Source organism: Notamacropus eugenii, chromosome 4 (genome assembly GCF_028372415.1).
Source record: "Notamacropus eugenii isolate mMacEug1 chromosome 4, mMacEug1.pri_v2, whole genome shotgun sequence".
Classification (NCBI taxonomy): domain Eukaryota; kingdom Metazoa; phylum Chordata; class Mammalia; order Diprotodontia; family Macropodidae; genus Notamacropus; species Notamacropus eugenii.
In genome coordinates, this window is record NC_092875.1 from 437,804,190 (window position 1) to 437,813,899 (window position 9,710).

A 9,710-nucleotide genomic window follows, 5' to 3' on the forward strand; every position below is an offset into this window, starting at 1 on the left:
CTGGAATAGAGAATCTGATTTATTCCTTTACGCTGGGATCCCTCTGGCTGACACTCCCCAGAGGCATATGCTCTGTGTGGTAACTAGCCTAGGAAGATATCTCCCTTCCTGATCTGCATAACTACTTCTAGTGATGATTGGGAAACTGATCTTCCTCTAATTGGAACACATCAACTAAGCCCAGATCGTGCTTGAAAATGTATCAGATAATAAGCCAATCAGTTTGGAATGAAATTGCTTTGAAACACAGCATAGCATGTATCTTTGGCCAAACTAATCACAAAGCCCTCTGATATTTGTCTTTCTTAGGAGCCCATTTATTTTTTTTAAGGGCAACAGACCCTTGTATACATAGTCTTTTCTACGTCTAATCAACACTAGCTTGGATCATTGGTTGAAATGGAAATGGACCTTGTATTAGGTTGTAATCACTTACATGGAGAAGGGAGGTGCAGGAGAACTAATATGTGTATTCCTTTCCTTTGGCTAAAACCCCCAGAATGTGAAATGAGATATTAACAGATGCTTCTTCCCCTGGTGTGGCTCAGATGATTATTCCTATTATCATTTACTCTTCCATCTAGGAGAGCAGACAGAGCTGTCACAGTGGGGAGGGAAGTTAGGAAGCCATAAAAACCAACATTAATCCCCAGATGGCAAGCATTCATCCCAAGAAGTTTGAAACTTTATTCACTGGGAGTAACAAGGATCCACACCATTCAACTAAGGTGCCTCTTTCAAGGCATAATGAGTTGATTAAGTTGGCCAACAGAAACCTTAACTGCAAATACTCCATTTGTAAAATATTTAGAACCCAAGAGGATGAGCTGTTAGGACAATATTTATTCTTAATTAAATCATCTTTCTCTTCTGGCAATAAATAAACCCCATTTATGAAATGGGTATAGCAAAGTACCAGTGCCAAGGGAAATGCAGTATTATGAATGGATAATGAAGCTCTGTTATAAGATAAAGGCCAAGACATTTGTAAAAATAAAAATAGGTTGATGAAGGTGAGACATTTACCATTTAAAAGGTAAGGAAATCTCAGATGGCTCTCAATTGTCATCCTATGAACATTGTTGTTTATCTACTCTTGGGTTTAATTTTATTTCTTTAAAAGAAACAAATTGTTGATCCTGTTTATTTAAATGCAATTGTGATTGCATTTATTTTACTGGATCAATAGTGACACCGTTGAACTAGAGGAGCAGCAAAAGTTTTACTATTGATAGAATATGGTAGTCTGTAACCAGCGGCAGACATGGTTACACCTCAAGAGTTCGAATTTTGGTATTACTTGTCGCTTTTCTTTGAAAAAAACAAAACAAAACAAAACAAAACCCCTCACAAACAACAGCCTATTAGTCAGTGAGCATATGAATTCAATCATTTACAAAATAAGAATCACTCACATAGTGCTTTAAATTTCCACAGCGCTTTAAAATATACAAATCCACCCTAATTGCAAGGAAGGTCCTGTAAGAATTATTGTGTCTATTTTACAGTTGAGGAGATTAAGTTTAAATGATTTGTCTGAGGTCATACTCAGCTAGTAAGTTTCAGAGACAACTAGATGGTAGCAACCAATAGAGCATTAGACCTGGAGTAGGAAATATCTGAATTCAAATCCAGTCTCTGACACTTACAAGTTGTGTGGGCAAGTCATTTAACCTGCACCTCAGTTTCTTCATCTATAAAATTGGGGATATTTACTCCTACCTCCAGGGTTGTTGTGAAGATCAAATGAGACAGTAATTGTAAAGTGGTTAGCATAGTGCCTGGCACATAGTAAGTACTGTAGAAATGTTAACTATTATTATCAGAGACAGAATTTCACCCCAAATATCCTTGTTTTGAATCCAGGACTTTTTCTACTGCATTATAATATTGTTTGGATGAATTTATTCAGCTATGTTTTCTTTTTCCCTAAGTGTTTCTGTGTATATGTGTGTAGATAGTTCATATATGGATTCTCATCTCAAAGTTGAATTTTGAATATGGAATTCTGTACCTGTTTGAAGAGTGATTACCATGGGAAGTATACTAGATTTGAAGTCTTAAGACCCAAGTTCAAATCCTAGCTTCGCTTCCTACTAGTAGTGTGACCTTGCATCTCAGTTTCCTCATCTGTAAAATTAATAGAGTTGGATTAGATGATCTTTTAGGTCTTTCAAGTTCTAAATCTATAAACTTATGATCTTATACAGGAGCTCTCCAAAGCTGTTTCATTCTGATTCTCATTCTCCCTAGGTCTAAATTACCTTTTGGAAATGTATTTGACAGGTATTTAGTAAGCACTCACAAGGTACAGGACAGTTTCTCAAGCACTGTTCGCAATAAAGGGACATAAATAAAGGAATAGTCTTTGACCAACTTGGGAGAAGGTATAATGGGCATGTATACAAGGCAGTATATGGTAAGCTCTATAAGACTTGTTTTTCTCCAGTCTTTTTTATGACCCTATTTGGAGTTTCCTTAACAAAGATACTGGCCATTTCCTTCTCTAGCTCATTTGACAGAAGTGGAAAGTGAGGCAAATAGGGTTAAGTGACTTGCCCAGGTTCACACAGATAGTCTCTAAGGTCAGATTTGGACTCAGTTCTTTCTGACTCCAGGGTATCCACTGTGTCACCTAGCTGCCCCTCTGTAAGAGCAGTACAATCAAAAAGCATGCTGGGAGTACTGAAGATTGAGAAATTGTGTTGAGCTGAAGGGAACAGGTGTGTTTGTGGGTCCTACCTGAAGAAAATGGCCTTTGAGCAACGCCTTCAAGGACAGGTAAGATTTCAATAGGTAAATATAGAGGGAAGGGCATCATAAATTGTAGGACAGCATACATAGAGAAATAAGAAAGTAGAAGATATTTTCTGGTGGTTGAGAGTAAGTAGTCTAGATTGGTTGGAATATATCATGTATTGTAAAATAAAAGGAGATAATACTAGAAAGTGGTATTTTAAGAAGATTCAATGGCAGTGATATCTGCACAAGTTGGAATAGGAGGGGGCATAGACAGGAGGCAGGGATACCAGATAAGAGGTATATGTAGTTCTTGTACAACTATGAAAAGAGTTGTAACTAGGGTAGGGTGATAGGGACTTTTCCTTGGTGCACTGAAATATAAGATAGTTAGTAGCACTTACATGTCTTGAACAGCACATAAACTACTGAGTTTAAAATGTACTTAGCAATAATAGCTAATTGCAACAGAAAACTCTCAAATTGTGTGTTTCTTCCCTAGGTAAACTCTTCCCTGACACAAACGTGCCCTGTTTATCATCCACCTTGTCTCTGGGTCAGCCTGCCTAGAATTGGCTTCACAATTTCCTGGGGTCTCTATATCCTCTCTAAGGGATGATGGATCCTGGACTCTTCCCCTCATATGTAAATTTGTCATAAAATGTTGTCTTAAGGGTGTGTTTCATGTTGTTTGCTCATGTCCATTTTTTGAAACTTGCTATGGGTTTGAAAATTAGTAATTATGGGATTGGATATGAGGTAGTAAGGATCTTAGCTAGGGTAATGGCCATGGGAATAGAAGGAAATAAAATAGGCTAGACACTGAATACAATGAGAAAGAAGAAATGACATGACTTTGTGACCGAGTGGCTTGTGGGAGATTCAGGCAGGCACTTTGGGAGACCCATCTTTTGAGGATATGCAATCTTTTTCAGACAGCTAGGTTTGGTGCATTGCAGTAACTACCATACTGCTGCAGTGATGCCCTATAAGAGTCCCCTAGTGGCCTGAAGAAGTTAATGTGCCTCTCTAAATTATCCAACTTATTGCTAGGAAGTAATTTAGACATAAGGGAATTGAGCTTAACAGGTCTACGTTTTACTAAGGGCATACTTCCAAGTTAATGAGGCTTGGTTTCCTATGGGTTGCACACAAAGAAGGGATATTCTGGATATAGGCCACACTGGGCACAAAAGAAAGCAGTAAGTCTTTCCTGAAAATTAGCCAAGTTATTATCAGATATTCATGGCACTAAAATCCCTGTTTCTCCCTTTAGGTTCAAAAGGGTGACACTCTTTGCCAGTTTCAGAATGTTCGGTAAAATTTTCTCTTGAATGCTCCTCTCTCTTTTAATCTTAAAGTTTTGGTTGTACCTTGGTCTCTCTATTGTTTGTGGCAGTGATTGTTGATTATCAATTATTATATGTGTTAAATTGTTTTCCATTATGAACTTGAGGATCTAGAAAATCACTGGGGGAAAGGAGGTTAAGAGAGAATCCACAATGAATCACCTAGGAGAACTTAGAGAAAGTGTAGAGATCTGATTGCCTGACCCATGATCATTCATTGGATTTAGGACCTATTTATCATTTATCTCTTCCGATAAATGAAGTTAGTGTTATTTCTTGGAAGATTAAGAGGTGTGTGCAGAAGGCAGTCTGAAGTGTGTGTGTGTGTGTGTGTGTGTGTGTGTGTGTGTGTGTGTGACTTTGAAGAGGAAGAGATGGCTACTGTACAAGGCTCTCTGGCCCCTAGTATATCTTCATTGGAAAAATGGAAAAAGTGTTTGTATTACTGACTTTGTGGGGATGATGAGAGGAAATCACTTTAAAACCTTCAATTATTACATGCTGATCTAGAGCCAAAAACTCAGGTTGTAGACCCCATGGAACCATTCCACATAAGTTTCTCTATTGCTTTAGAGTGCTTGTTTGAAAGGCTGGGGTTGAGAACCTCTCTGAGGCTTTGTTTATATGAAAGGTTTGGAATGGGAAAATCAATGTACCTAAGATTAGGACTGTCTTCTCTTAAGGACAATATTTCAGATATTTCTTAGGGCTGCAGTGGATGCTGAGGTACTAGATTTCTATATCATTTCTTTTTGCTGCAATATACATATATATATATATATATATATATATATATATATATATATATATATATATACATACAGAGAGAGAGAGACAGACAGACAGACAGACAGGCAGGCAGGCAGACAGACAGAGAGACCAAAAATTTTCTTACTGGACCATGGAACCTGATCAACTCCAGACCTTGGAAACCCAATGGCAATAATTATTATGGTCTAATGACATGAAAATATTCTGTAAGTTGTAAATTACTTATACACGTATACAAGAATTAAAGGACTAATCATACTGCCTTGTAGCCCTCTCCTTAGACTGACATTTGATTCCTTCCTATTTTTAATCTTATCCTAAACTCAAGCATAATCCATATATATGTTTGGATATTTTAAAAAATTAATTAAATATCAATCTCTTTGTATTAATGAATCAGTTGGTTTGAATCATTACTCCAGTTCATTAAATAGTATTCATTGGGGGAGGAGGGGGATAGAGCCAAGATTGTGGAGTAGAAGCAGAGATCTTCTTGAGTTCTCTCTCTTTCTCTCTTCCTCTCTCTCTCTCTCTCTTTCTCTCTCCCTCTCTCTCTCTCTTTCTCTCTGTATATATATATATATATATATATATATATATATATATATATATATATATATATATATATACACATGTATATGTATATGCATATATGTATGTGTGTATGTATATATTATGTGTGTATGTATGTATGTACATACATGTATACACACACATATATTTTTTACAATGGAAGGGAAAAGGGGGGTGGTGAGAGGGAATAAGTGAGCCTTACTTTCATAGGATTTGGCTTAAGGAGGGAATAACACCCATTCAATTGTGCATGGAAATCTATCTTATTCTGCAGGAAGGCACATGGAAAGGGGATAGGAGAGGGAAGATAATAGAAGGGACAGTAGATTGGAGGAAGGGGTAATCAGAAGCAAACACCTTTGTGGGGAGACAGAGGGTATATAGAAGGGAGGGAAGATTGGGGGAGAGGATAGTTAGGATACATGCTGTCCTGGGGTAGGGGGAGGGGAGAGATGGAGAGAAAATTTTGAATTCAAAAGTTTGTGGAAGTGAATGTTGAAAATGGAAAATAAATAAATTATATAATAAAATGTAAAGAAAAATAAATATAAAAAATCAATAATATTCATTTATTAACTCGAGAAATTTCCTAATAGTGCCATATCATCATCGTCATCCTTATTAGTTTCCTCATCTTCATCATAGGATTCGTAAAACACTTTCAGGTTTGTAAAGCTTTTATCATGTTATTTCAGATTGACTCTATATATGAAATTCTTTAATTAATATTAAAGTCATTGCATTTATTATTAACAAATGAAATCAACAATGAAACAAAGATATAGGTACCTATTTGTAATATTTTGTCTGTGTGAATGATTATAACCAAAGTCACCCCAAATCCTTAGTACAAAAGGATATGTCTTTAGGAAATAAAATACCAATGACATTGATTAAAGTCTCTTGAAAATTCTCCTCATATTTTTCTTCAAGATAAGAGATTAGATTAAAATTTTCAGGAAATGAATTACTTTAGTTCCTTTCTTTCTCTTCTTGTTAGTCATGGACTATGACCATTTTTACAAAGTTTTATTATAAATTGACAGTTCATCACAGATTTCTTCATAGAATTTTCTTGGAAATTTTATTCCTTAAGAAACAATGGACAATATTAAAAAGAATTGAATTTCTCACCTTCTTTCTCTGTATTCTTCATAGATTTCTCCTGCACCCTTATAGCTACAATCTAGTTATTTAGACTCTCTTGACTATAAGGAGAAGCACCCACACAGTAACTTCAAAATGTCTCCAAACTTCAATATTCCATTTGGTTCTTAAAGATACAGTAACAATATCAATACTCTTTGTGGGAATAATCCCAGTGAAACAGCACTGTTCTTGCTCTTGAAAAAATTTACAGGGGCATCTCTGCTGAGTGAATAGTTCTGTTAGTTGTTGTTGATGGAGATTCTAGCCCTGATGGGCTTATTTTATAGATGGACCCTGTCTCCTCTATTCTGTATTATTTGTACCAATCAAAGTAATTACAGTTGATTTTTGGCTGTTTGTACTTAAATAGAGAATAAATTATTACTCAATGGTGAAAATAATAAAGAACTCACATTTAGTTATTTTCAACAAAATAGAACTTTGAGGTAGGTAGGCTGAGTATATTCATTTAGCACATGAGGAACTAAGACTGAGAGGTTAAATAAGTAAGGGAGTCAGCAGGAAGTGAGAGTGACATAAAATATAAAGAAGTGAGCACCAATTAAACTTTTATTTTTAAAAGAGACAAGTTAAATAAGTGGCCAGAGAGAGGGGAGAGTCCAATACTGCATAAGATCATGTATTTTAGAGCTAAAATTGACTTTGAAGGTTATCTAGTGAGATGAAAAAAAATCATAAAATCGTTCTGCCTGAGTTCGCTACAAATTTATGTTACACAACATCAAACAGGTCCTACTTACAACTAGGCAATCCTGTTATACCTCCCTTTTGAACTCACTGTCTCACTCATGATAGTAGCTCTTCCAAACCTTCTTCAACCCTCCTCAAACTGCCATGGCTCTCCCTGTCCCCACCCTCTCAGTTGAGATACTTCACTCATGTTTTACAAAGAACTGGCTATTTGCCATGAACTCCCTCTTATCTCTTTCTCATCTCCTTTCACTCAGATACCTTCTTCCATTATTCCCTCCTTCACCGCAATCTCATTTGATGAGGTAAATTTTACTCCTTACCAGGGCTAACCTCTCTACCTGCTAAAGTAACCCCATTACATCCCTCTCCTTCAACTTATTGCCCCCTATTTCCACCCTACTCTTCCACTTAATTTCTATCTCTTTCTGTCTATTGACTTATTTCTTACTATCTCCAAACACCTCCATGTCTCCCTCATCCTGAAAAAGGCTCTCACTTGATTTTTCCCCATCTCTGTTAACTCTTCTCCCCTGTGTGGCTAAACTCCTCGAAATGGCAATCTGTATCTAGAACCTCCATTTTTCTTTCCTCTCACTGTCTCTTAACTCCTTACAATTTGCTTTCTAACATCACCATTCCACCAAAACTGCTCCTTCTAAACTTACTGATGCTCTCTTAGTTGCAAAATCCAATGGCTTTTCCTCAGTCCACATTCTGCTCCACCTCTCTTCAGCTTTTGACACCTTTGATAACCCTCTGCCTTGATGCTCTCTCTTCTTTAGGATTTTAGGACACAACTCTCTGCTGGTTCTCTTTCTACCTGTCTAATCTTTAATTCTAGGCATCCTATAATGTTCTTTCTTGTCCTGTTCTATCTCTTCTCTTCTTCTATACTACTTTACAATTCAAATTAACAAAAATTTATTAAGCACATACTATGTGCCAGGCACTGTGCTAAACACTGAGCAATCCCGCCTTTCCCCAGACACACAAGACAATATCTTCCCTCCAAGAGCTCACAGTCTAGTAAGGGAACAGAACACACAAAACAAACTAGAAAGGAGTGTATTGAATATACATTTTGTCTTATTGTTAATGTACTTTTGCTTCTTAATGGGAAGATCATTCCCATCCATTAATAGCTCCATGTGACCTACTTAAGTCACATGGAAGCCTGAGTCACATGGGTCTGTCACATGGAACAGGAAAGGGTGGAACAAGAAGGGTGAAACAGGAAGTGGTGCAGCTAGAGCAGAACTGAGAGAAAGTTAGTCAGAGAGCAGCAGAGCTGGGAAGGACACAGGCAAGCAGGCAGCTAGGCTCCTGAGTGTTTGTTTGTGGGAAGGCCTGATAGTGTGTGTAGACTTCTTGGTTACTATGATGGATTAGACTTTCTGCTATTGGGACTTGGCTTTCTGATGTCCGAATAAATGTTTTTCTTCTGCCATCTATATGGAGAGTCTGGTATACTTTGCGCTTCCAACCTACACTGATGTATTCATAGCTGTGCTCGGTGCTGTGATATAGGGAAAGGACATGATGGGGGATGGTAACTGGTGAAAAAAAAATAACTATGTTCCATGGAGTCCAAAATAAACAGAGATGCAGATAGAAAGTGGAGAGTTGACTGGTTAGTTTGGATAACAGCCTTCTATAAAGGAAAGCTCTGGGTATGCGCCAGACCTCCACTCAGAGAAGAGGAGAGGCTAAGGAAGTCAGTCTCTCTGATGACCTCCAGTCTTACATCTCCAACTAGCTTTCAGATGTTTTGAATTAGATGTTGAATAGACATAGGCATGTCTAAAACTGAACTTGATATCTCTCTCCCTAAACACCATCACGCCTCTTAACTTCCCTGTTACTGACAAAGGCAACATCATCCTCACACATTCCTCAGTCTTGCAGTCCTGGTGTCATCCTCAAGTCCTCACTATCTCTCTCACACATATCCCCATCTAAGTTGTTGCCAAGGCCTATTATTTTCACCTTTACATTTCTCAAATACATCCCCTTCTCTCCTCTAACACTGCTACCCTTTTGGAACTGGACCTCTTCACCTCATGCCTGGATTATTGTTATATCCTGAGGCTGGGTCTGTCTGCCTCAATTGTCTCTCCACTCCAATCCATTTTCCATTCAGTCAACAAAATGATTTTCCTAAAATGGATATCACTGCCCTACTCAGTAAACTGCAGTGACTCTCAGTCTCTTCTAGGAGCAAATACAAATCTTCTGATGGGCATTCAAACCCCTTCTATAAACTAGCCTCCTTGTATTTGTTTTTACCATCTTATTCAATAGGCTCTGCTGTGTACTCTTTGATCCAGTGACATTGGCTTCGTAGATGTTACATCAACAAGATACCTCATCTCTTGGCTCCAAGCATTTTGTTTGCCTGTTCTTTCCTGATTGATT